General features: G+C 38.8%; 1 long non-coding RNA gene across 1 annotated transcript in view; it reads right to left on the bottom strand.

The window, feature by feature from the left end:
- Positions 1-1372: 1372 nt before the first annotated feature.
- LOC120802076 overlaps positions 1373-24479 on the bottom strand; it is a 69875-nt gene continuing 46768 nt past the window's right edge. Inside the window, exon 3 of the long non-coding RNA XR_005709180.1 lies at positions 1373-1894. This is a non-coding gene — a long non-coding RNA (uncharacterized LOC120802076). The remainder of the gene's footprint in view (positions 1895-24479) is intronic.

The raw sequence follows: 24479 nt of genomic DNA on the forward strand, positions 1-24479 counted from the left end.
ATACAATTTACCTAAAAAAGCAGAAGGAGAGTAATACTTTTTGCCTTCAGAACAGTCTCAACTCACTTTAAAATACTGTGGTATCCCGACAGACTAGTACTTCCAAGCCACTCATCCTGCTGGTTCTGGAATTTTTTTTTCCATTTTGTGTTCCCATTTCATTTTTTTCTTTAAAGAGTAACCTTTTTTTTTTCTTTTTCTGCATCACAGGGTTTTGCTGGCACATTATGTTGGTACTGGCGATTTTTTTCAAACACAATTTTTCAAACGTCTTTTTTTGCTCAAATGTAGCTAGTTTCTGTCTGCTTTGATTTGAAGGCTGGAAAATTGCATTGTATATGAACGAGATTTCTTCCTCTGCAGTGGCAGTAAACACAACAAGTGGCCAAAATGAACTTCCTTCAGAGGGCACCTGAGCCTAATCTCAGTGACAGGCTGAGGGGCTTGGACATCCAGAGTATGTTCAGTGTATAACCACTGCTCCTTCACATCGAAAGGAACAAGCTGAGTTGGCTTGGACATCTTGGACACCTCCCTGTGGAGGTCTTTTGGGCACATCCAACTGGATGGAGAACCCAGGCATCTGGAGGATGTGCCTTGGGAGTAAGATGTCTGGGCTCTGTGGAACCAATGTCATTAACACAGACATGCAATGTATTTTGAAACCCTGACTACAACTCTCTGGGACTTTTTTAGCATTAAATATCAGTTGCATGCTAAATGTTTGGTAGTTTTATTATTAGCAACGTATGGAAGCTGCTCCGTTGACTCAGATATATCTTTTCACTTAAAGAATCTAACTTTAGCACAGCTGGAGACAAACTGCATAACAGCGTCATTGGAAATATCAACAAAGTCTGTAGATAAGATGCAGCGTGAAACCAGTCATTGTTCTTGCATTAAACCCATCTCTAAATCCAGGATTTGGAGAAACAATAAAGTCTCTCTTTGCTGTGAGCATTAGCAACGTCCTGTTTGTCCCACGTGTGTCTTTTCATCTGCATCATTGGTTGCATTAACAATGATGTTTTTTATGTTCTCTGGCCAGTTACGCAGGGGCTCCGTGGGGAACTGATGACCTAGAAACTGAGAGATTCTATCAACTGGATTCAAAGCAATTTGCAACTGGGTTTTGTGGTGAGGTTTTACTCTACTCTCTTGTGTAATACAGTCCAGGTGAAAGTGTAACACATTGTCACTATGCATGTGAGTGTACTTGTACTAATGGAATAATCTGTTCAGAAAGCCACATTGTGAAGCCATACTCGTCATTGGAGGAGAAAAAAAACAGGCACCCACAGCATTTCTTTAACAATTTTTTTTTTTTTTTTTTCAGAAATAAACTTAGGTTATGGTTGGGAAACAGTTTGGACTTTGGCATGTAGCAGAGTTTAGAGCATGCATCAAGGGGACTGTAAGTGGGTCAATACAATGTCCCCACAAGTGACAAAAAAGGAGTACCAGTTTGTGAGTACAGCTGTGAAGGAGATACTCTATATATAAACTGCAAACAAAAGACAAAAAACAATCATTACTGTTTCATGTGGCTTCAAAGAGATGTTTTGTGTCTGTCAGCTAAAACTAAAATCATCTCTACTAGGATAAAACTTGTTTAGTCATTTTCAATCTTGCAACTGTTCCCTCCCAAACTTCTCCAAAACATACTTTCTATTCCACTGTTAGAATTTTTACAGCACATGGCACTTTTTAATGAAACAGCTCTCCCGTCGGTTGGTTTTCTCAATGGAATCCAAAGGAGACGACCTGATGGGAACCACGGGCACTGGTAAACCACAGAGAGGACACAGCTGCAAATGCTCATGGGAATTACAGATGGCAGAGTTTTCAGTTCCACTGCCTTGAAAAGCAAGACTCACTAGACTCTTCTGTAACACTGGAAACATAAACAAATTCATATAAATACATTTTAAGTACAGTCAACTTTCAGGAGATGCTTCTCTGAGCAAAATGCCAAACCATTTTTCTACATACAATATAATACAGAAGAGCCTGTGTTTTTCATGAGGAAATTACTTAGAAGACTCACAGCAAGTGGCACCATAGGATGGAAACCAGTGATGCAGAACAAAATTAAATCATAAACTGAAAAAAATGGATGTTTGAGCACATACGCCATAACACTTGCAGTATTGGTGTTTTATGCTCTGGCAACATGGCGCGGTGTTTGTTTATGACATAACGAATGGCACTTTACAAGTGTAATGAGTCACAGTAAGGAGCTGCGCACAGAAATAAATGCTTTTTTTATGACATGTATTTCTCCAGCGTTCAAATGAGTCAGCCTGCAATCTCAACCATCCCTCACTGCCATCACTTCATCGAACATCTCAATCATCAGAGCTACAGGTTCTCCCTTGCACTGCATTTGTTTTTCATCAGCAGACTGGCATCTACAAATCCAGCTAATGTTTCTGGATGATGACCGTATATCCCGGTGGGTTTTTACAAGAAGAGCATGTTATGGCCCTCCTTGTATGCCTCATTAGAGATAACTGCATACACTTATGCAAATTATAGAAATTGCTGTTTCTCTGGAGGTTTGACACATCTCCTTACCCACTCATTTTTTTCAATTTTGTCTCCCTCTGCAATCTTTAGGCCTCTACCAAACACTGGCTATCACAAAATATGAAGAAGAGATTTTTTTGTTTTTATACCCCCACTCCCTCCGGCATTGCTGTCCTTCTCTGTTCTCCCTTTGTGCGAATGGTGTCCTTGGGTTTCACCTCTTGTGTTTATGTGTAGTGTACCTCTTACCAGGTCCTCATGGTAGAGAGGACGTCATGTGACCATGCTGTACAGTTTGTAAAGCCCTTTAAGGCAAATTTGTGATTTGGAGCTATATAAAAAGGATTTGCCTTGAAAATCAGATTTTCACTTTAAATTTTTTTTTTTTTTAAACAAAGCTGTTTTCACTGCAACTGCGTTATACCTTGTAAAGTTCTTTCTGGTGACTGACCTTATGGAGAGTCCAGAAACATCACTGATTTTTATTGTACAGTTGTTTTAGACTTTTTTGCCTTTATGTTTTAGTTTGCCCGTCGTAATGGGTCATGTATAAAGGGCCCGGGGGTACGCCTAAATATCATCCTAACCAAAGAATACACTTGCTGATTTCACCACTGACGATTTCAACCCGCGAGAACCATTCAGAGAATTCATGTAAATTCTTGTTCAGGTTGTCATAACAACCTGCACACAAAGGGCCCTACTTGTTTTGCTGTCCCTGGTGTACAGTAGACCCGGTACATTCTCTGCACTGAGGGACACTCAAGATAAGCTACTAATTAAACATAATTATTTTTAATACAATCCAGCAGTTAGTGTAATCAAATTAAATGAAACCAGCTCCAGAAAGAAATCATATTTTCATGATTAGCCAATTAGTTTTAATATCAGGCATTTCTGCTCATCTCATCTGTTTTGTCACAGACAAGTGTAACCTAGCCAGAGCACTTAATCACGCTCAGGTGTGCTTCATTACTGCCTCTCTTTGTCTGTTAAACTCTCTCACTAACTTGCACCAGCCAAGTCTGAGTGATTTTGTGTCAGTAAACACAACATCAGCTAAGGACCAAAACGCTAGCCAACTGTCGGCGGGGTGCAGCAGTGTGCCCTTACAATTTTCATTAGATACTGGCCCAACTGTTCTTGCAGTTCATTAAATTTGAGGACAGGATTGGCAACATGGCAAAGTTAGGTGCTGTCACTCCTGAGCACAAGCATGGGGAGGTGAAATAGTTTTAAATAGGTTTTATGCATCATTGCACATTTTCTTGCTACTGAAAAGACACATACTGCAAAAATAGACTTAGTTATGCCCTTTTAATATTAAGGACAGTAAAATAGTTCTTTTAATTGATCGGTTGAATAATTTATTTTTTATTTTTTAATGTGCCTTCAAGCTTCCTCACGACTCACCAATGAGTGCTAGTACTGTATATGCTCTAGCCACCCCCCCCACACTTTAATGAGTGGGCTTTACAGAAATTGATAACATTCACCGATGGTATATGGCATTTTCAACTCCTGAACTATAAAGTCCACTGAGTTTCTGACACTAGAAATTTTTCTACAAACAGTGGCAAAGGCTGTCAAACACATTCAAAGTACAGTTTTATTTTGGATCACTAGAGCTGCCTCTTGCCTCAGGATACAGTGTCTGGTGTGTTGCTTAATTTAGATGACGAGATGAGTGTAAGAATCTGGCGAAGGGCAAGGAAAAGGTGCGAATAATGACAAAGTTGCTTCGTATGTTGAAAGGTACCAAATGCTAAAACATTATTCAAGGCTTTACTTAAACCATTATTAGTTGATTATTTAGCCACTCAGGGGCAGTACAACAAGCTCTATACACAACATTGACTTATTATCACCTTATGTATGTGTCACCAAAATAGACAGACAGACAGACAGACAGACAGACAGATAGACAGATAGACAGATAGACAGATAGATAGATAGATAGATACCCATAGAGAAAAAAAAAAGAAAAAGTGTAGGTTGGTTAACTTACAGTTTTCCTGCAGCAATGAAAGTAAATGAAGCCTTGAAAGTGAATTCCAACAGTTTCCCCAACTTTTTTGATTACTTACAAACCCTCTGTCTTTACAAAGGCAGTGGTGGAACAAACTGTGTTACTGCACCTTCTGATTTATTATTAGAACAATACTGTACTGCAGGAAGTATATTATTATTATTGTATATTGCTATCAGAATGGTGAGAAAAAGGCAAGTGACAAAGGAAGAAAGATTGGTTGGCCAGGGGTTCATCCTACAGCAAGATAATGACTCAAAACATTAGATGAAAAGAACTACATGCTGGATTCACAAGATGGAAGACCAGCAGAGTCTCCAGACGTAAACCCCATGGAGCTGGCTTGGGATGAACTGGACAGAAGGTGAAAGCAAATTTAACTACAAGTGTAACACATTTGTGGGAACTTCTGCAACTGTGTTGGAACGACCTTTCCAAACAATGTTTTATTTGCATTGTAAAAAGAACTCCACAGATGCGTTCGGCTGCTGAATGAGTGAAGTATTTAGATAAAATTTAGGATTTAATATTCCATGATTCTTTTTTTTTTAAATCTTTTTTTTAACTATTTGTTCTATGGTTATTTTCAGACTACACTGAGACACAGCATTATATAAATTTCAGTAATCCTTCCCAGGTCTAATGAAAAGGGCAATAGTAATAGTGATCTTACAGTATATGTTCAAATCCACTAAAAAATTCTCTATGGATATCTTAGCCAAAGAAGACATAGTATACGATCTAATCTATATCATCTAGTACATACAGGAAATTAAAGCAACTGGGATATTACATTAATGTATGAAATGCATTAGTGAGAGTAAAATGTTCTGTCTCTGTGTAGCCTAATGGCACATCATCAACTTAGGCAGACCAATGACTGCAAAAACATTTTGTTCTACAAGTATAATGGTTTTAAAAAACTGAGAGCTAAACATGATACGGCATAAAAGCTCCTCTATGAGTTTTCTATCAGAAAGAGATGGCGGGGGTCCTATTCCCAGCCTTTGGTTTTAGTAACAAAACAACATGAGTGCACACATGCACAATAATAAAGCACTACTCCCCTACACAAACACACACACACACACTTGTAACTGGCAACAGGGCATGTAAGGTGAGCAACTGTTCAGAAGCATTGCTGTTTCAGTCAACAGAGCACAGTTAGTCCATCTATGCAGAAGCTGTTTGTGTGTATGTGTGCGCTTTTGTATGACACACCGTCCCTACAGCTTTGATGGCTCTCGATCCACATAAAAGGAAAATTGCTGAATTATGCTCCAATTACATGGTCACATGATCAATCACATGATCCTTGTTGCATATAAACATTTGCCTCATTCCGTGATTAAGAGTGTTTTGATGCGGGTCAAATAAATAAAACGTTCGACATTGCCCATTTACGTCACTGTGAGTCACAGTAATCAGTAGCAACCTGAACCAGAGCAGGATAGGTACAGAACAAACTTTACAGCCTTAGGCGTACCTTCAAAACGTGTCCATGTTCATTCTATGTATGGCAGCTTTACTAAGGCCTCTGGCAAAACTGTGCTCTGATGTGTCATATGTCCTGACAAGCCTGTAAGCATCTTTTGCTTGCAGTGACAACCATTCTTACACACCACTGACTCTGCAATGTCATCCCTTCCCAGAGTGGCACACATGTCATATGTGGCTGTTTCATATACGCCATACATGAGCCTAGGAAATACTGAAGTCTTTTATTTGACTAGTCTTTATTTGGATGTGTAAGGAAGAGGGAAAGATGGGCACAGAAAAGAGACAATGTGTGAGGGAGAGGGAAATCAAGCACCAGCAACCGTAATGTGCGTTATTTAAAGCTGCATTCATCTATCTTTATTTTTTGAGTCACCCGTGGGGCAGAAAAACTCAAAAACAATCCGCTGTATGAAGTTTTTATGGCCAACATGGTAGCAAACAATTGCTTTCTTTCACATCCAGCATACACAGAATAAGATTACCGTTCATGTAGAGTTTTATTTCTATCCCCCTGACAAATGTCAGTCCAGTAATCACAGTCCTTTAAGTTCTGCATGTAAACATTGCCTGGGTGACATGTACCTACATTACCGTGAACATGCCCTCTAGAGTTTATTTTGAGTCACTCCCACTTACACCATCCTGATGCCATTAATACTCACTTGTGCACCAAATGTGCATTAATCCTCATTTGAAAATAGTCTCAAAAAACCTGGACTCCCATTGAGTCATCTTTGCCAAAAACTACAGTTCCCACCTGTTTTAGGAAAATACCATTCATTTTTTAAAATTAAACCTTTTTGACGTGAAGATTTACGTCTTCAGTGGGAAGAAGTGGGCTTGGGGCTGAATGCAACAGACAAGTTAGGAAAATCAAACAAGTTGGGTATTGTAAGTAAGTACTGAGAGACATTTTTGTGAAAGTTTGTCATAATTAACATAGTTAATTCTGAGTTCTTGAGTTACGGCCATGTTGTGTGAAGTCCTATTGACCTTGACCTTTGACAACCAAATTCTAATCAGCTCATCCTTGATTCCAAGTTAATGTTCGTGCCAGATGTAATGAAAGTCCCTACAATGTTCCTGATATATCACATTCACAAGAATGGGACGGATGTGAGGTCACAGTGACCTTGACCTTTGACCTCTGACCACCAAATTCTAATTAGTTCATCCTTGAGTCCAAGTGAAGATTTGTGGCAGGGTTGAAGAAATTCCTTCCAGGCTTTCCTGAGATATCGCGTTCACGTGAAAGGGATGGACGGACAGACAAATGGACATATGGACAACCCAAAAACATAATGCCTCCAGCCACGGCTGTTGCCGGTGCAGAAAAAAATAGATCAATGCTTGCTCTAACACTTTAATATAAAAATGATCACTGCTTTGTGAGCTCACATGCTTCTACAGTTACACTAAGCTGTTCTTCTGTAACACAGGCTTTACATAACACCTAATTTCTGCATATTAATCAAATCAAAGTTTTCGTTTTCCTGCACAGGCAAAGGCATCTAATCACAACTTTCTTTTATGACTTTTGGTTATGGGTATGTTTGCTCATTTTAGTAGTGCACCTTTAAGGTGTGTGTATGATGCCTCTGCTCTGTGGTGGGATGTTTACTTCAGCATTTTCAGTGCTGAAATAATTCTGCATGTATTCCACCAGGAGCGATAACAGTCATAAACAAAAGATTCACGTTGTATGTATGAGAGCAGAAATACAGATATAGATCAAAACAACACCGTCTTTTGGTCTGCCATTCCTCTTTGCTCATAAAAGGGTGCTCAGAAAGGGTGTTCAGTCTTTTTTTCTTAAGTTATGATTTTTTTCCAAATTCTTTTTCATCAGTGCACATGCTGATTTAAGAATTTCACAATTTCTGCTCGAGGCAGAAGCACAGGGGGTTCCTAGATTGGATTTTTTTTAGTTTTTTTTTCATGGTTAAGGACGGGACAAAAAAAATTTCTCAAAAGCAATTATAAGACTTCCGAGACAGACCAACGGCTTATTCACAGCTCAGCAGGGTACTGAAGATCATACTATGGTTAGCATTTGAAAATGTTGGGGGAAGTTGTGTTTTTTTGCAAGTACTGTTCATAAGCAGCAGAATATCTCTGATTTTTTTTTCCTCAGGACTCCCACTTCTCTTAGGGAATGATCTCCATCAATACTATCATCCAAAATTTAGAGCTCTAGAAGTTATCAGCAGGATTTTTACTATTAATAGTGACTGTTTTACAGTAGCAGCCTTTGATGAATCTCCTCGTTTCATCAGACAAGGAATTTAGGAACATAACTATTAGATTAAGACCTATTAATGTTCATTTTGAAATGTTCTGAATGGTCTGTGCTATTCTAGTTTTATTGTGGGTGTTAAGATTATGACCCCTTTCATAGATCAGTTTTACATGCTATTGAATGGGGTAAGGTGGCTATAAGGCAAAATATGTCCGATTTTACATCCATATACAAAGGTCAAGTGATTGACGGTGATTGTGGAGCTAGGTAAAACAAATTAAAAAATGTAGACTGCTCTGCTTTGTGTGGCAATCTCATCTGTATGCATAAGACTGTACCTAATTGCATTTAACAGCATGGACAATGTTGCTCTGTTGGTGTTTTGTATTGTTGTCCTTTGGATAAACCAAACATTGTCTCAGCTTCTTGCTAGGTTTGAAAAACAGGGGATATTATGTTTGGAAAAAAATCCTCCATATAAGACGATAAAATGGTTCTCTGGTGGAACAAGTCTCTGACAGTTGCTCCTTTCCCTTGCCCAAACTTTCTCCCATGCTGGGACAGGATTCACACTGTTAATTTCTCCTGTCAAACAACTGCTTTATGTTTTTCCAACACTTGAAAGTAAGCCAATGACATGTTGAGTTGATTAGCACTGTCATTTGTCAAAACCATTTGCCATGTAAATATGATCTATTTTACAAGGCAAGGACAGTCATCATTGTTTCTTTTAAAGCGTGACCATGATTGTCCCCCAACCTTAATCACATATTTTCTTGCCATATTTTGTAGCCAGGGATGGATGAACAGCACACTTTGTCTTCTAAATTTGGAGGACTGTTGACTGGCCTACATATTAATATCCCTTGAGAGTGAATAAATCTGTCGAGTAGTTTTGAAGTGGTTAAAATCGAAGAATCTCGAAGAAGATTATGAACTGGTTGACCCCCTCTTGTTCAATAATCCTTTACTAAGCATAGGAGCTGCTGTTTGAAACTGAGTATTTTCTGACTAGCTGTGTTTATACTTAAAAAAAACATTTAGAAAAAAACCAGACAGTCTGCTTTCAGGTAAAGCCAACAGTGAACAGGGTTAATAATTAATGCTGTAAAATATATTTTGGAACAGCCCTATGGTTTGCAGCGAGAGAGATGATTGCCTCTTTTCACTGCAGGACGTGAGAGGTCACAACACAACTTGCCTCACAGCACAGCAATCAGTATGGAGACAATGTCGCCAACTCTGCAATGATGGTCAGCAATGTTATGTAAATATGGAGAGAAACCATTATGTTCGCAGATTGGAGGGAAGTCAGCCTATTTCAGCTGTCTAATGAGTGTGAGTGTGCACATGCAAAGCCCGGTGTTAAGTGCTGAATCTAGTGTAGGAGGACAGGTGAAATTAAACATGAGGCAGTCACTGTTTGTTTTTGCATCCATTCACAGCTACAATTTCTTGTTATATTATGATCATGTTATTGACTAAATAGTGGTAATGATGTTGCCAGAAACCACTTCTCCCTTGCTGTGTGCTCCCTAATATTGGGGAATCAGTTTTTGTTTGTTTTATCAATTTTCTCAATATAGAACTGTCCATATCCATCGTCAGAATTTACTTAGGTTGACTTTGAGGCGTCAACCTCAGATGTGGTTACACCTGAAATCAATACGTGTCTTGTGTGATCAGATAGATATCCAACGGTGCTTCACTGTATAAGATTTTGGTTAAAATGTTCCCAAGATGCATTGATGGATAAAGCTTAAATCACTCAAATCCCCCTTAAATGTGATCTAAGAAACACTGCAGCCAGAAGTCTGTCAAGTGTAAATATGTGTCTCAAATCTCTTGAGTGAATATCATGACGTGTAACACAAAAATGCAAATTTGGATTTCGGGAGGGAAAGGCATACAGATTTTTATCTACCTGCAAATGACATATGCTCATCACTGAAAAACACTTTTTTTAGCCAGCAAGATAATTTCAAGTTAAGAGGAGAGGAGCGGATGTGTGTCAGTGGAAAGAGAATAACAAGTACTCTTTGAAAGATTGGCTTTCTTCCTTCGAGTTACAGTGTTAAGTGACTGCTGCTCTGGAGCTGGAAGGTCACTCCGCCATGGTGAATTCAAGGAGGAGGATGATTTGACCAGGGTGGTGCATAACAGAATGGATAACAGAGGAAAACAACTAGTACTGGCAGAACAGAGAGCTGGCATGTAGACCATTTCCAGCATGCAACTTTTGAATGTAGCATGAGCAGCCATCAGCAGTTGGAGTGAGTACAAGAAGGGAAGTGAAATGGGAGAAATGCGCAACACTGGCAGCAGCATTCTGGATGAGACAAATGCGCTTTGAGGAAGTCTTCCAGGTAGCTGGGAATGAAGGAGATGCACTGGTTTAGAAAGGGGAGCTTGCTAAAGGACAAGAGAATGTGTTGTTTTTTCTGTATTCAGTGGTGTGTTTTGTAGTCAATGTCGTTCAAGAATACTGTATGGGATTTTCTGTGAAATTCTTGATTGTATAGGAGGAATCTATGGGATAATACTTGTGTTTTGTCATTCAAAGGGACAAGCCAATAATTGGACTTGTGGATATAGTGAGTGACATTTACAAAGAGGGCAGGGTAAGAGAGTCTGAGACAGGATGAGGGAGGGAGATAGTCTATGAGGCGACTCCATATTTTGGTTCATGTTCTGTTAATGGAGATGGATCATCACTAGGTCAAACCTCAATTTGTTAGATGTGGATAGTGAGCCCCAATCAATCCACTAAAATGTTGTGAGTAGTTTCATTTTAGGAACAATGGATTAGGGGAGGAGGAGAAGGATAGGGGGAGTGCAGTGATGGAGATTAATGTTAAAGTGGACTAATGGACTGTCCAAGAACGCACCATGGACAAACTCTGTAATCAGCACATGGAAGCTGCTCAGGTTTTCAGGGACGCAGCTGCCTGCAATGGGGTTGCTGATAGAATTTATTAGAGTGTATCTTGGCAAAACGCCTCATTTCCCAAAGCCTCCCCGTCTTCTGATCTGCATTTTAATTGTTTCTGCGTTTACATCCTGATCTGCAACAGCGCAGCTCTCTGATACAAACATTATGACCTTGATGATACCCGTTATCTCCACTTTTCCCTCCTCCTTTGTTACTGTTCTCCATCACATTTCTCCTCCTGTTCACCCTCTGCACTTACTGTCTCATTCTGCCTTCAATTTTTTTTCCATCTTACTTATCTTTCAGCTTACTCAGCCTTATTTCAATTTCCATACCATCATTGTTTGGGCCCGATGAATACGGTGGCATGATACTGTGAGATTGACATACTGAAAGGTCATATACAGTATAGGGATGAGGTACAAAATTGAACAACTAAGGCTGATATTTCAAGGCTACCTGAGGTTAAGAACAGTGGCTAAGTTTATCTCTATACTGTTTTAGTAAAAATCTTCCATCTCGGCTGCAAAAACAGCAGGAGTATCATATCATAACCAGAAAAAAAGCCACTAATATCTATGCTTTGATGACAAAAATGAAAATATTTTCCATCTGCTTTGAAAAAACAGATTTGATTGAGAAAAGGAAATTTGAATACATGAAATGTATTATATGTGAAATGGCCCTGATACTACTGCTTTGTAGCTAATGTTTCTCATTCTTCAGGAAAGCATAACTGAAATTTGAAAGTGGTATTCTAACATATTTAAATACTGAATAAACATAAAAATTAAATGTGCAGAGGTAACAACCTGACATTTCAACTTTTTCTTTCTACTCTACTTTTATATAAAGGCTTTCATTATATGCTTACATATTTGATGCAATAAACTTCAATCATATCAAATTTTTTTCAACTGCGTACCCTGCAGTTGAAATAAGTACAAAACTATTTAGACTACAAAGAGGAGGAGGACAGTTTTTTAATACATTCTGTATCATTCATGTAGAGGCAAATATGCCTAATGGCAAGTTCTTTGCATGACTCCATCATTGCAGCATTATAATAGGTCAATTAAAATTACAGTACCTCAGAACAAAGAGAGGTGTGGATGAATTTATTTTAAATATAAGAGGTATGTCAACATAGCCAACTACTTAAAGGCTGGCAGTGTTTCATTCAGACAGTGGAAACATGGTTTTCGCACAAAACTGATATTTGAAAAGACTTTTCCAAGTGAAACAGAGGCAATACAGAGAAAGAAGAGCATTTCATGTCACATTATCTCACATCATCATCCTATCTGGTCAATTATCTCTGTGTGTCACGTTGCCATGGGGATCATAACCAAGCTCTCTGGGTATCCTGTCAGGTAATGGAAACGTCTCTGGCACAAACACAAGGTCAGTGTGTTCTGAATGCAAAACAACCTGTCTCAGTGTCCAGCCGTCAAACCTAGAGACACTCCGAAACAGTGGTTGGCAAGCATCCACAGATCGCCAGAGCAAATCAGAGCAGACCTCCTGACGTCCAGGAGACGGCAGGAAAGCAACATTTAGATTTAGCTGATTGCAGAGTCAAACGGTTTTGGATGTTAGCAAATGGTCTCATAAGACTGTAGATGAGAAACCTCAAATGGCATAGCTGTAGGATGACGGCCCACAATGTTTGCCATGGAGTTAGAAGGGTCTAAGTAAATGTTTTTCTCTTTATATTTTAAGTCTACGCTACTTGAAAAAACTATGCTAAAAATAAATAGAAGGCAACTTGAAAAAATGTCAACTAAACATACCTACAGTATATAAAGTCAAACTTGTAGGTTTATTTAGAGCAGTTACATAGACCTACTAAGCTAAAAGCATACGTTCTTGTTTTTCGTTAAGCTTTGATTCTTAAATCTGATTTTAAAAATGATAATTTTGCATATTCCGTTGTGAATGATCTTTCACCCATTCACAAATAAGCCGTCTATCATATAAGCTCTCAGGATTTGTACACATCACAAGGAGTGCAAGGAATATGTTGATGATCTTTTTTTTTTTTTTTAATTTTAACAATTTTCTTTTTCTGTATTGTCCATCTACTGTTTAATTTCAGCTAGAAAGCATGCAGTTGTCAATATATGGTGATGGATCTTATGACAGATTGTCAATAATACACCAAAAGGTAATTATGATAATTGGCAGTAAGACAAAATGTCTGACACACCTATCAATGGCTGTTAATTTGATGCATTGATCGTGAGAGGATGCATCTCAAGCTGTACTGCATGTATACCTATTGATTCAGTTTACCATAGTTTGTGTAATCTAGATATTGCAGATGTCAATTTCATTTTTTGCAAAGACAAAAGAGCCAATACTTTACCTGGAACTAATAAAGTTTTAATAAGAATGACCTGATAAAGTATATCCCTTGGTTAGTATCAGTTGGATACTACAATAATATTATTATTTTAATTGGATAGACCGTGAAAGTCAAATCAATAAAAAAATACACATTTTTAAGTAACTGCTATGCTGCCCAATGGCCCTTAAGTTGAAGTTGAAGTTGCCACAAATTTGCTCTGCACCAACAAGTATAGAAGCTAGCTGTTGTTTTTCTCATCATTACCTTTATATTTAGTCCCCAAAGAACATGAACATCCGTGAGTACAAAGTAATACTAGCTGTAAAGTAATACGAGCTGATTTACTTATCTTAAATACTTATTTTCAAGCTATTAACATAAATTTCTTTTACATTCTTAACAAACATAAATGCCTTAGCATGTAAATTATATTTTAAATGTTACATGAGCATCATGCTAATTGCTATCTACCACTAAATGCTTGCTCGAGTTAAATGCTACATGCTGTAGACACAAATTGAGTTGTAAACAGAAAATTTGTCATGTAGTCTTTATGTATATGTTGCAGTTTCAGAGTGCGCTTTGTAGTAAACATCCAAAACAAGACGTGATTCCTGGGTATTTACTGGAGGAACCTTTTAGCTATCTGCCAAGCCAGAAGCCATACACCACACAAGGAGTAATAACAACAAAATGTCTTTTTTTCCCCGTTTTCAAGATTGCACTCCACAAATCTTACTTGGACTCGGATTTTCTCATCGTTAATGTTCATACTACGGCAACAGAATTCCTCGCAATTTCACCTCTCAGCTCATCTTTGCTGCCTTCAAATTACCAAACCAATAGATAGGTTTTCCAAAAAATCTATTGTGTGTGTGGTCTTTAACTTTTGTGGTTAAAGACCACACACTTTCTTTAGCTCCCTCTTTCTCCTCTTCAGGAGCTGTACATTAGCTTGAGCATGCCATTGAATTCAAATGCCATGCCATGGCCTCATTTAGCTGGTGTTAATTCACACTTCTGTGACTGTCATCAAAGTGTCAGCGATGGCATGCATGCGCACGCAAACATATACACATTGTTCATCAGTGACCACATTCTAGCACATCAGGCCTTGCAGCTGTCTGTGGCCTGTTCTTAATCACGCTTTCCTGAGGTGGTGACAGGTCACTTTAATCTCAGTGGTAAGTCAGGATGACCTTTCACATCTCTCATGCAGACCCCTGCATGACCTTTTGTGAGGAATGCAGGACGTGTTTCTCACTTGACAGTATGAGCAAGAGCAGGTCACACCAAGAGTACAACATGATGAAATTTGGCCTTCAAACTCTAGCAATAAATGCAACCAACGCAGGAGTTCCACATTTTCCTATGCTTCTGTACTGTAATCATCTCTGCATTGTAACACCGAAAGAATGGTTTAAAAAAGGGTGCTTCAGACTTGCCAGAAATCTATATAAATTAGTTATATTATTACATTAGTTAGTTAACTGAAATGTCAAGAAATAAGGTCCCAGAGCCCAAAATGATGTGTTTATTTTTAGCCAATAAACAGCTCAAAACCCAAAGTTATTCAATTTTCAATGATAAAAACTAAGAAAAACAGCTAATCCTGATCAATTACTTTAAAGATTAATTATCAAAATTGTTGTACACACTGACTTTGTATTGAGACTTCTCACTTCAAACAGCAGTGCAATAAGAACTGCCCCAAATTTAATTTTAATTTTTTCACCCTGCCCACTCCACTTTGACTAGCTCAGTGCACTATTCAATAAAGATTACAGCAAATCTTACTACCTCAACCGTTACAAATTTTCATTGATTTTAATTTTCACACATATAACTGCAGGGCATACACACTGAAGCACGGGAGACTCAGGAGTGTCATACCTTATTACCTTGAACAAGGCATGCATATGGATGAAAGAGTCTTGTGGAGCAAGGTAATGCGAAACTGAAAGGAGCCTCATGAAGACCAAGACGTAGGGATTTGACAATGACGAGCAGTTAGTAATGGGAAAGAGAATGGTTACAAAAATGATTTCCACCTGTGGAAACTCACCTTATTCATGACATATGATAGTGTTTACCTTTCCCCCACTGAGATCAACAATACAGTATTTTCGGGATGTTGTCGTTGATTGACTTTGACAAGGGGCTCTTACAGTGGTGAGCAATAACAAGGAGAAAAACACAGCAGGAGAAGACAGAGACGAGGCAGATTAATGCATAAATGAATCCTTGCAATTTTTCATTAAATATAATCCTGCCATGTACATTGTGTTGAGATAGATGAACTGAAAATGTAGAGAAAGAAAAAAATGTGAGAGATGAAAACAAATATGGCAGAGGGACTTTTATTCCTTTTACAACCCGTGCACATAGACTGGCAGTCAAACGGCTCCGGGAGTCAGAAGCAGAGTGTCAGAGAAAGAGCTGGGACATCTACAATCACAGTGTGCCAACTGAAAATGCAGGCATCCGCCAGCCAGTCTCATGTCTGCCTGTCTCCTTTACCCTGGGAGAGGTATTATTTATGTATGCCAGAGTTGTTTATGCACTGCAAAATAACACCACGAGTGGGTCAAAATGAAACCTGCCCAGGAGACTGATGGGCACAGTATTATTTTCATTACATCTGCTGAAGCCTGAGCTGTAGCTGGCAAAGAAAGCAATCTGAAGTGAGACGAACACTCAGCGATTCGCAATAAGCTATTCCAACATGCTGTTCTTTGACTCTGGTCATATTAGTTATACAACGGCAGAATCGTGGCTTTTAACGGCTCTAACTTCTTGCATAAATGCCAATAAAATTATATTAATTTATTGATTTCTGAAATATCATTCTGTCCCGGGTTTTCTCATCTCTCCAGGGAGGTCAGGCCAGGGTCAGCTGCAGACACATCTTGTATAGCCACAGTTCCTTCAGAAATGATCTATGTCTAAAGAAATTCTTGTCAGAATATGCGCGATAATGAGATACTACCAAACCAAAGGCAGAATACTGACAGGCTGTGAGTTTGACATAGGATTCGTGCAATTGCCCCAGGAAGGGGCAGCTATGGTTGGTTTATTTTCCCAGATACATATGCCCCTATAATACAAAAAAAACTGCACTTCCACGAATAACGGCTTTAATCCTCCCCATCTCACTGGCACTTCAATTAAATTATTTTTAAATGCTGTGACATTTGACACGTCTTTGAAATCCCTTGCTTAAAGTGTTAATCCTGGCGTTTTTCTGCTGGCTTGAACTAAAGCATTCGGAGCCCTGACAAGGCCCATGTTATGGCAGTCAACACATCAAATTATGTTGTTTCTGTCATTGCAAGGGGTACAGCTGTTTGATATTGCCATGGTTTTCTCTATGATCTTGCTTGTACTTAATCTCAGATGCTCCATGTGTATTTCACTCAGTGTCCATACACTTGTCTCATTTGTTATCCTACGTTCATACACATAACTGGAATGATCCGATACTAATCTATGAGTCTTGTTTATAATTCATTGACTATTGCACTTCAGAATATGGACTAGTCTAAATCAAATATTATGAATTTGTTGCTTGTGTGGATGTATTCTAAAGGGCATCATATTGTTGAGTCCCTACTAAGATGCAGATAAAACCTGTCTCACAAGGAGAGACATACAACCCTAACATGCACACACACACACGCACACGCACACACACACACGCACACACACACACGCACACACAATGCCAATATTTCCCCAGGAAAACATGCAAGTAGACATGCTCTGATTCATTTGCACACAGGTACCTCTCAACACTATACCACACATCGTAACACAGTTTAACACCTACACAGACAGACAGACAGAGAACATTTCTCATGATTTACATAATGCTAAAAACAAAGCTACGATATGTATTTTCACACTCTTGTACAGTTTGTACAAGTCAAATATGTAGAAATAACATAGAAATAACAAGAAACAGAATCTTTACTAAAGGTATGAGGTCCAAATGGTGCCCTATCTGGGAATGGCAATTCTATAAATTCAGCTACACACACACACAAGCACACACACACGCGTACACAAACATACTCACTTGCACACACAGATGAACATCTAATTCAGAATGGACTATGGACACAGTGCAGCAAAGCTTTCATTACAGCCAGAGCGGGAATCTTGATTATTCAGTCTATTACAGTGGCACAGCGTGGTACCTCTCACCAATGCTCCTAATGGGCCACTTCTTATCTCGGGTATTCTACCACCAATACAACTGGCCTGGTTCTGACTGCAAAGATTACTGCTGTGCTTTATTGAACAGAATGGCAATGAAATCTGCATTTTTTTTCTTTCATTGCTGTTTTTCCTTTCGATAAAATGATAGTTATGAAACGGGACACAATGCAGAGGCCAACAGTATTGCTTGTCCTCTTTGCACTGAATTTTTCTGTTGGACAAGGGAACTCTGTCTCTCATTTGTCCAAAATGTCAAGTCAATCTTCGGTCAAATTTTATGCTAAATTTGATTAAAAATGTAAATGATCTTTGCCAATTTATCTTACCATTAAATCTTTTCAAGTATGTCTATTTTAGCTATTTCATTTTTGGTCATCTGACAGCATAGCTTGTGATTCAATGCTTTTCAGCTGCCAGTTCCTAATTTTCAGATGTCAGAGCTTAAAACAGAGCTGCTTGAGCAATGCCACAGGCAGTGCAAGCCTGGGGCAGGTCTTGCACTGCGTGGGTCGGTTGCCCAAATAAATGGTGAAAGAGAACATTTGTTACACTGAATGCATATGTAATGATTGTCATATTTCTTTGCAGAGATGGCTGGCCTGACAAAATTCATAACTACAGTGCTACCAAACTGCAGCTTTTACTGGAAGCACTCAGAAGCCTTTGCTGGGAGCTCACTAGACAACCTGTGTCTTGTAGAGCCAGATAACCTTGAAGGTGTCCTGGAGAAGGTTGACTCACGGAAGCTTCATGCTCTTTTCAGAAGTACGTAAAATGCAAGCAGCCGGTACGTTTCTTCACAAGTGCTTGTAGGACGGTCGAATAGCTTCAGAAACCCCCTCCTCCCACACCTTTCTGCCATTGGATAGTGGGGGAGGTGAAAATGTGAAAGTTCTTAAAATGATTGACAATTCAACATCCACAACCAATTCATGCTATGATTGACCAGATGTGTGGAGGTGAGAAAGGACCTAAAGTTTTAACTTCCCTCTCAAGCTCTCGTTTTTCATTCTTTACACAGCTATTTGTTACTTTTTATTTGTACAACCCAGTGCAACACTTATATATCTCCCAGGAGACACTGTCTGAAAATGTGCACCACTATCCCCTCTCTCTGTGACGGCCAGTTTTTCACTGCTTTTGTGCTTCTGTTGAATTTTATTGTGTTATACTGAGGTGTTTATAATATTTGGCCCACCACATTTTAACTTTGAGACTACACTCAGTATTATTAACACTTCCTCTTCATAACAGGCCATGCTGCAACTTCCCACTCACGTCGGGGCTTAGTAAAATTGTTGCATGTTTTACTTGGTGTACATAAGATAAGGGGCATCCATATAATAGAAATATTATATGGATATTTATTCTGTTTCAATTGAATTTTTTTTTTGTGCAACATAAATTTCAACCTTTTTATAGAACCAGCGTTACCTAATAAAAAAAGCATATTATATTCCTGCCACAGGAGAATTCAGACACATTATCGGTTCCTGTTAACATGCCACTGAACCATTCAATGGGAGTCCAGAGTTTCTTTCAAAAGACACACACACGTTCATCTCCATATGGCCTGGCAGTTTGGCCTTGGCAGTTAACCACAGGACCAGGACTCTGTGGCTCAGCCCCCCTCAGTCTGGGCATATGGCCTCGCTGGCTTCACTGGGCTCAGATAATACACTAGCCACTGCTGCCATCAAGCTCACTGCCAGGTAACACCCACCAACAGACCCACTATCACTGAGGGCTATGATAGCATGGAAACTGTGGTTGTTTTTGAGCAGTTTTGGCTCACGCAGTTTCTGTCATGTTTTCATTTATTTGCCTCAGGCGTCAGCCCCGCAGCAGGTTGTGCAATTGGTGTGAAACACTGTATGAAGCACTGGATGTACATTTTACAAAGTGTTCACTCAGAATCCAGTCTGTTGTTTTAAAAGAAAATCTGATGTTTACATTTCATACAGAGATTTATGTGTTATAGAGCCTCTGTTAAAAATAGCATAAACATACAAAAACAAAGTACTAGGTGTGTTTTTTATTATTTTTTGTTATTTTATTGAAAGAAAATATAATGATGTTGAGGGTACCCCTGCCCTGCAGGCAATCTGCAAGCTTTTCATGCTAATTAGGATACTGAAACAGCATGGCAAGAGGTCAATAAAGCAATGGACACATGCTGTAGTATGCCAAAGTTAAAATAAACACCATACATACAGAAAAAATGCTAAGGTAAAAGTAGCATAGCTATCAATGTACATCTTTTTTTTCATCTTACATGCTGTGAGATGAAGCCACAAGCTGCTCTCCTTGCGTCAGTCATTGTTTGTAATTAGTGCAAATTTAGAGGATGTCCTGACACACTTTGTCTGAGCCCACGCTGTGCCTTTTGATTACAAACAGACAGTGTTGATTGGGATGATAAAAAGAGATTTGACCCATCAGTGCCCTTCTCTCAGCTGCGCTCACTCCCACCTTGCCCGACTTTCTCTGGATGTTTGTGGAGGTAATGAGGAGGCTTTACCGGAGGCATTTAGTGAGACTGTAATAACAAGCCCTGACTCTGCCACTGCTACGGCTTCTAATGCCTCTAATTCAGTTAATTAGTGTGAACTTGAATGAGTAATACCCAATTAACTCCTGAGCAGGATCAATAGAGCCAATGAGTTATCAATATGATTAGCTCTTAACCTTTCGGTTTAGAGGTCAGAGAGGCTTAGAGCAGGATCAATGAGACTGCATGTGTGAGGTCTGCGTATGTGAGTGGGTTGAGTTTTATGTTTTTAAAATCTAATGCAGAAAATACAGCAGGGTCTTTCAGTTTGTTTTGAAAAACTAAAAAGTGTCATAAGGTCTTTTTGAATTTGGCGGCAACCACAGTGATGAGCAGGTTTACTTCAGTGTGTATGCAGTCAACCAGTATATTAGACATCACATTCCCATCTTGTATTTTTAACCTTTTTCTCTTATGCCTAACTAATTTCCGATGTTGCCATAAAACACGTCACTTCCTGTGAAGTGATAAAAGACATAAAATCTAACCATTCCTTCAGAGTTATTGCTGAATATATTACACTGCAATATATCACATAAACAGAATCAGAAAACATTGTAGAATCAATACTGTACTGTGACATGAAACCTGGTTGATAGTCTTGTCTGTTTTCGAGGAGCTTATAGAAAGCACTTGAACCAATGACTGTTCTCAAGTTACAAGCTTTAAGTTATTCTTTTGATGTTTGTCTCATGCATGATATAAAGTTTTTCAAGCAATAATTTAATTACGTAAAAAGAATGATTGACTTTATTTTATAGATGACGCTATCAACTCATTCAAGATCACTGCCACTTTAAATGACTATCTTCTGAAAATTGAGGGCTGATCAGAGAATCTAATACCGAAACTGAATGAAGTGAATGAGATCAGATCATTGCTGTTTGGTTCTTTCTCTCTCCATCTAATCGTATGAACTCATTAAGAGTATTATACAAATTTGCTATGCACACATAAAAACACACACACAGAATCAATCTGGGCATATGTCCACTTTCAAGCCAGAAAGAGACAAATGATAATGTACAGTAGATACAGATTTTAGAGATATTATTTCCATGGACTAAATGAAAGTAGAATCTTAATAGGGCTGAAGAAAAATGAGATTCAACATGATGGAGGAGAAATTAAGAGACACAAACATATAATGCACGTCCACCGCAGCACAGACAAATTCATGTCTTCAGAGTTAAGACTAAAGTCTTGACATGAAGTCCCAAGTCAACTCTTACATGCAGCCCTAAACAAGTAGTTATGTGATCTTCACCAAATTAAATGTAAGTTAATATTTAACAACAATGAGGAGAATGACAATCTTAATATCAAAGAAAAAGCAGTAGTTTCGGTTATATCTCAACGTTCAACACTAACAGATAGTTAATGTTAAATTAATCATATATTACAATTATGATTATTTCAGTAGTTTGCAAGACAAAATTAACCAAATCTTGAAATCTTGAATAAAGATCTAACTAAAGAGTTTGTTGTTATCATGGTAGCAGAATCACACCACTCAAAGCATATCCCTTAGGCTTGTAAACTGGCTGCAAAACTTTGCATTTTTCTCTTTCAGAGAACAGAAACTCTGGTCTCGGTAATTCATGTCGGTTACAATGTACTCCAATGGTAATATGTTTTCATGGACCAAAATAGTGTCAAACTTCCTAAACCACTGCTGCAGACTGATGCCTCTCTTGTGTCCAGTCATATGCTCAATTTGCTCCAGAACTACTATGACTGAACTCTTCCTGTTAGCAATCCTGATCGAAAGAGTCATTGCCCCAGGAGCAAGGAGCAAATGGAAGCAAGCTTTTAAAGAGCTACATTTTTATCCTTGGATTTAGGGTCAAGGGTCAAGTCCTTTCAAGTCAAAAGGCTGGAGACGAGTGAGGTCATGAGTCTGTGGAGTTAAAGTGAAAGTCCAGTTGCACCTCCTCACATATGTGACTGGTGTCACTATCAAATGACCCCCGGTCCACACGGCTGTGCGCGCACACAAAAACGCGCGCATATGCATTCTCACATAGTTGTGAGAATTTAGCAGAGATGAAGTCTGGTCACGTCCTGTGGCAGCGGCAGTTCAAAGAGATGTAACTGGCTTTGCTTGGTGTGCATGTGTCACTTCGGGCGTCACCTGTTCCTGTGCCCTTACAGCGCACTACGTTTGGAACAGCTTTCACATATACAAACACACACACAAACATGTACTTACACGCACACCGACGCGGCATGCACACACAATGACACACATGTGCACGAGCAACCACCTACATATGCTCACGTAGACCTTACATATGCACTATATACACACACACACAAAGTTCCCCTTTCCAACCTCCAGCAGCTGTGACAACAGGAGGTTAGAGGTGTAAAATATATTAACAGCATCTGCAGACTGCAGATTAATGGGAGAAATCATCTGTAAATTAGGCATGGAGCTCACTCATCTGCTCATTCATGCATCGAGCAGAGGGGGAGAGAGAGAGAGAGAGAGAGAGAGAGAGAGAGATGCAATGTAACAAGGCAGCCAGCTCTTCTTCTGGAATATTCTGAGTGTGTTAATTTTGCAGAGCATTTTTATTGGTTCTAACGTCTCATAAATTCTGATTTGCTTCCCCGTGAAGTGGAAATTTTCTCTCAGAGCTGTTTAAATTGACTTGGTTACATATGAATATTCTTTCACTGTGAATAAAAGTGCTTTGTGAATGTGCGAGAACTGAAGATTTTTTGATCTTATTCAAAGTATTCTGACTTACGGAGCACATGGAGTGAGTGCACAGTGGAATCCAATTCATTTAAGGATACGCTAAAATGAACTCGTGAATCCAACTGAGTACACACATCTGTAATGTTATTCAAGAGCAGTCATCCTCCAACCAACTGTCTTAATATGTACAGTCATTTCAAAACATTCCTCCAGTTTTCCATATTAATAGCTACAATCAGACACATTTTTGAAAAGTATTTTCTTGGGCGCACTAATATTACCACCATCTATTTGTCCTAGTCTGTTTATGTGTTAGATATCTTAATCACAAAGTATGGGATTTTGGATCCCATCCAATGCCAGCTGGGAGGCTGATCCTCTGTATTTGTATAGAAACATAAATGAATTTCAATAAATGTCTCTTGATGGCTGTTCTCATCCGAGTAAGAGTTAGAGTAAGAGTTTTAATATATAGTTATTCTGTGGTGACTGTAGTTTAGGTCATAGTGAACACCGAAAACCAAATGTTGAACTGCTTGGCAACATTTTTTATAAACTGTAACTCACTGTACTGGGGCTCCTTAGGTTTGACCAGTAATTTGTCATTCATGCATGCACAGAAAAGTTGCCAACAAGCTCTCAGACACAAACAACAAAATAGGCTGTTTGTCAATGCTTGCAAAACAACCTAAATGAGTAAAGCTACATCATGGATAAAATAAGCTAACACTGAGTCTCCCATGTCAAAGTCACCCACTTTGACCTGTGGTGGAAAGTAACGTACTACATTTATTCAAGCACTGTTCGTCAGTACACTTTTGAGGTACTTGTATTTACCGTATTTAAGTGTCACAGGGTCTTGTTCTCGAGTGAGGGTAGGATGGAATGGAGAGTGGATTGGTGCAGAATCACCACAATGGTAAAGCAGGCTTTGTGCCATACCATTGTGGTGAAGAGGGAGCTGTGCTGAAAGGCAAAGCTTTCGATTTACCAGTGGATCTATGTTCCAAGCCTTACCTATGGTCATGAGCTTTGGGTATTTATTTACATTTTGTGTTACTTTATACTTCTGCTCCATTACATTTCAAAAGGAAACATTATTATTTTTACTTCATTTATTTCAAAGGTGTAGTTAGTCATTTGAAGATCAAGACTATACAAACCAAACATCTGATCAACTTCTAAATCACTAGCGTGGTGCATTTAATTACTGAGTAACCCAACAATATACATGCACTAGTTTTAATTATGTCCACTTCAACCAGCTAAAACATTAAGCTGCTGCTTTACACCAAAATGCACTTGGAGCTTTCTGCCTAATTAGTGCTTTTAATTTTTATATTTCAAGTATATTTAGCTATGACCACTTTTTAACTTCAACTTAAGTAAAATGATGAACTAGCGTAAATGCGGGAAAGTGA

This window comes from Xiphias gladius, chromosome 17 (assembly GCF_016859285.1).
Source record: "Xiphias gladius isolate SHS-SW01 ecotype Sanya breed wild chromosome 17, ASM1685928v1, whole genome shotgun sequence".
In the NCBI taxonomy this organism is placed as follows: Eukaryota; Metazoa; Chordata; class Actinopteri; order Istiophoriformes; family Xiphiidae; genus Xiphias; species Xiphias gladius.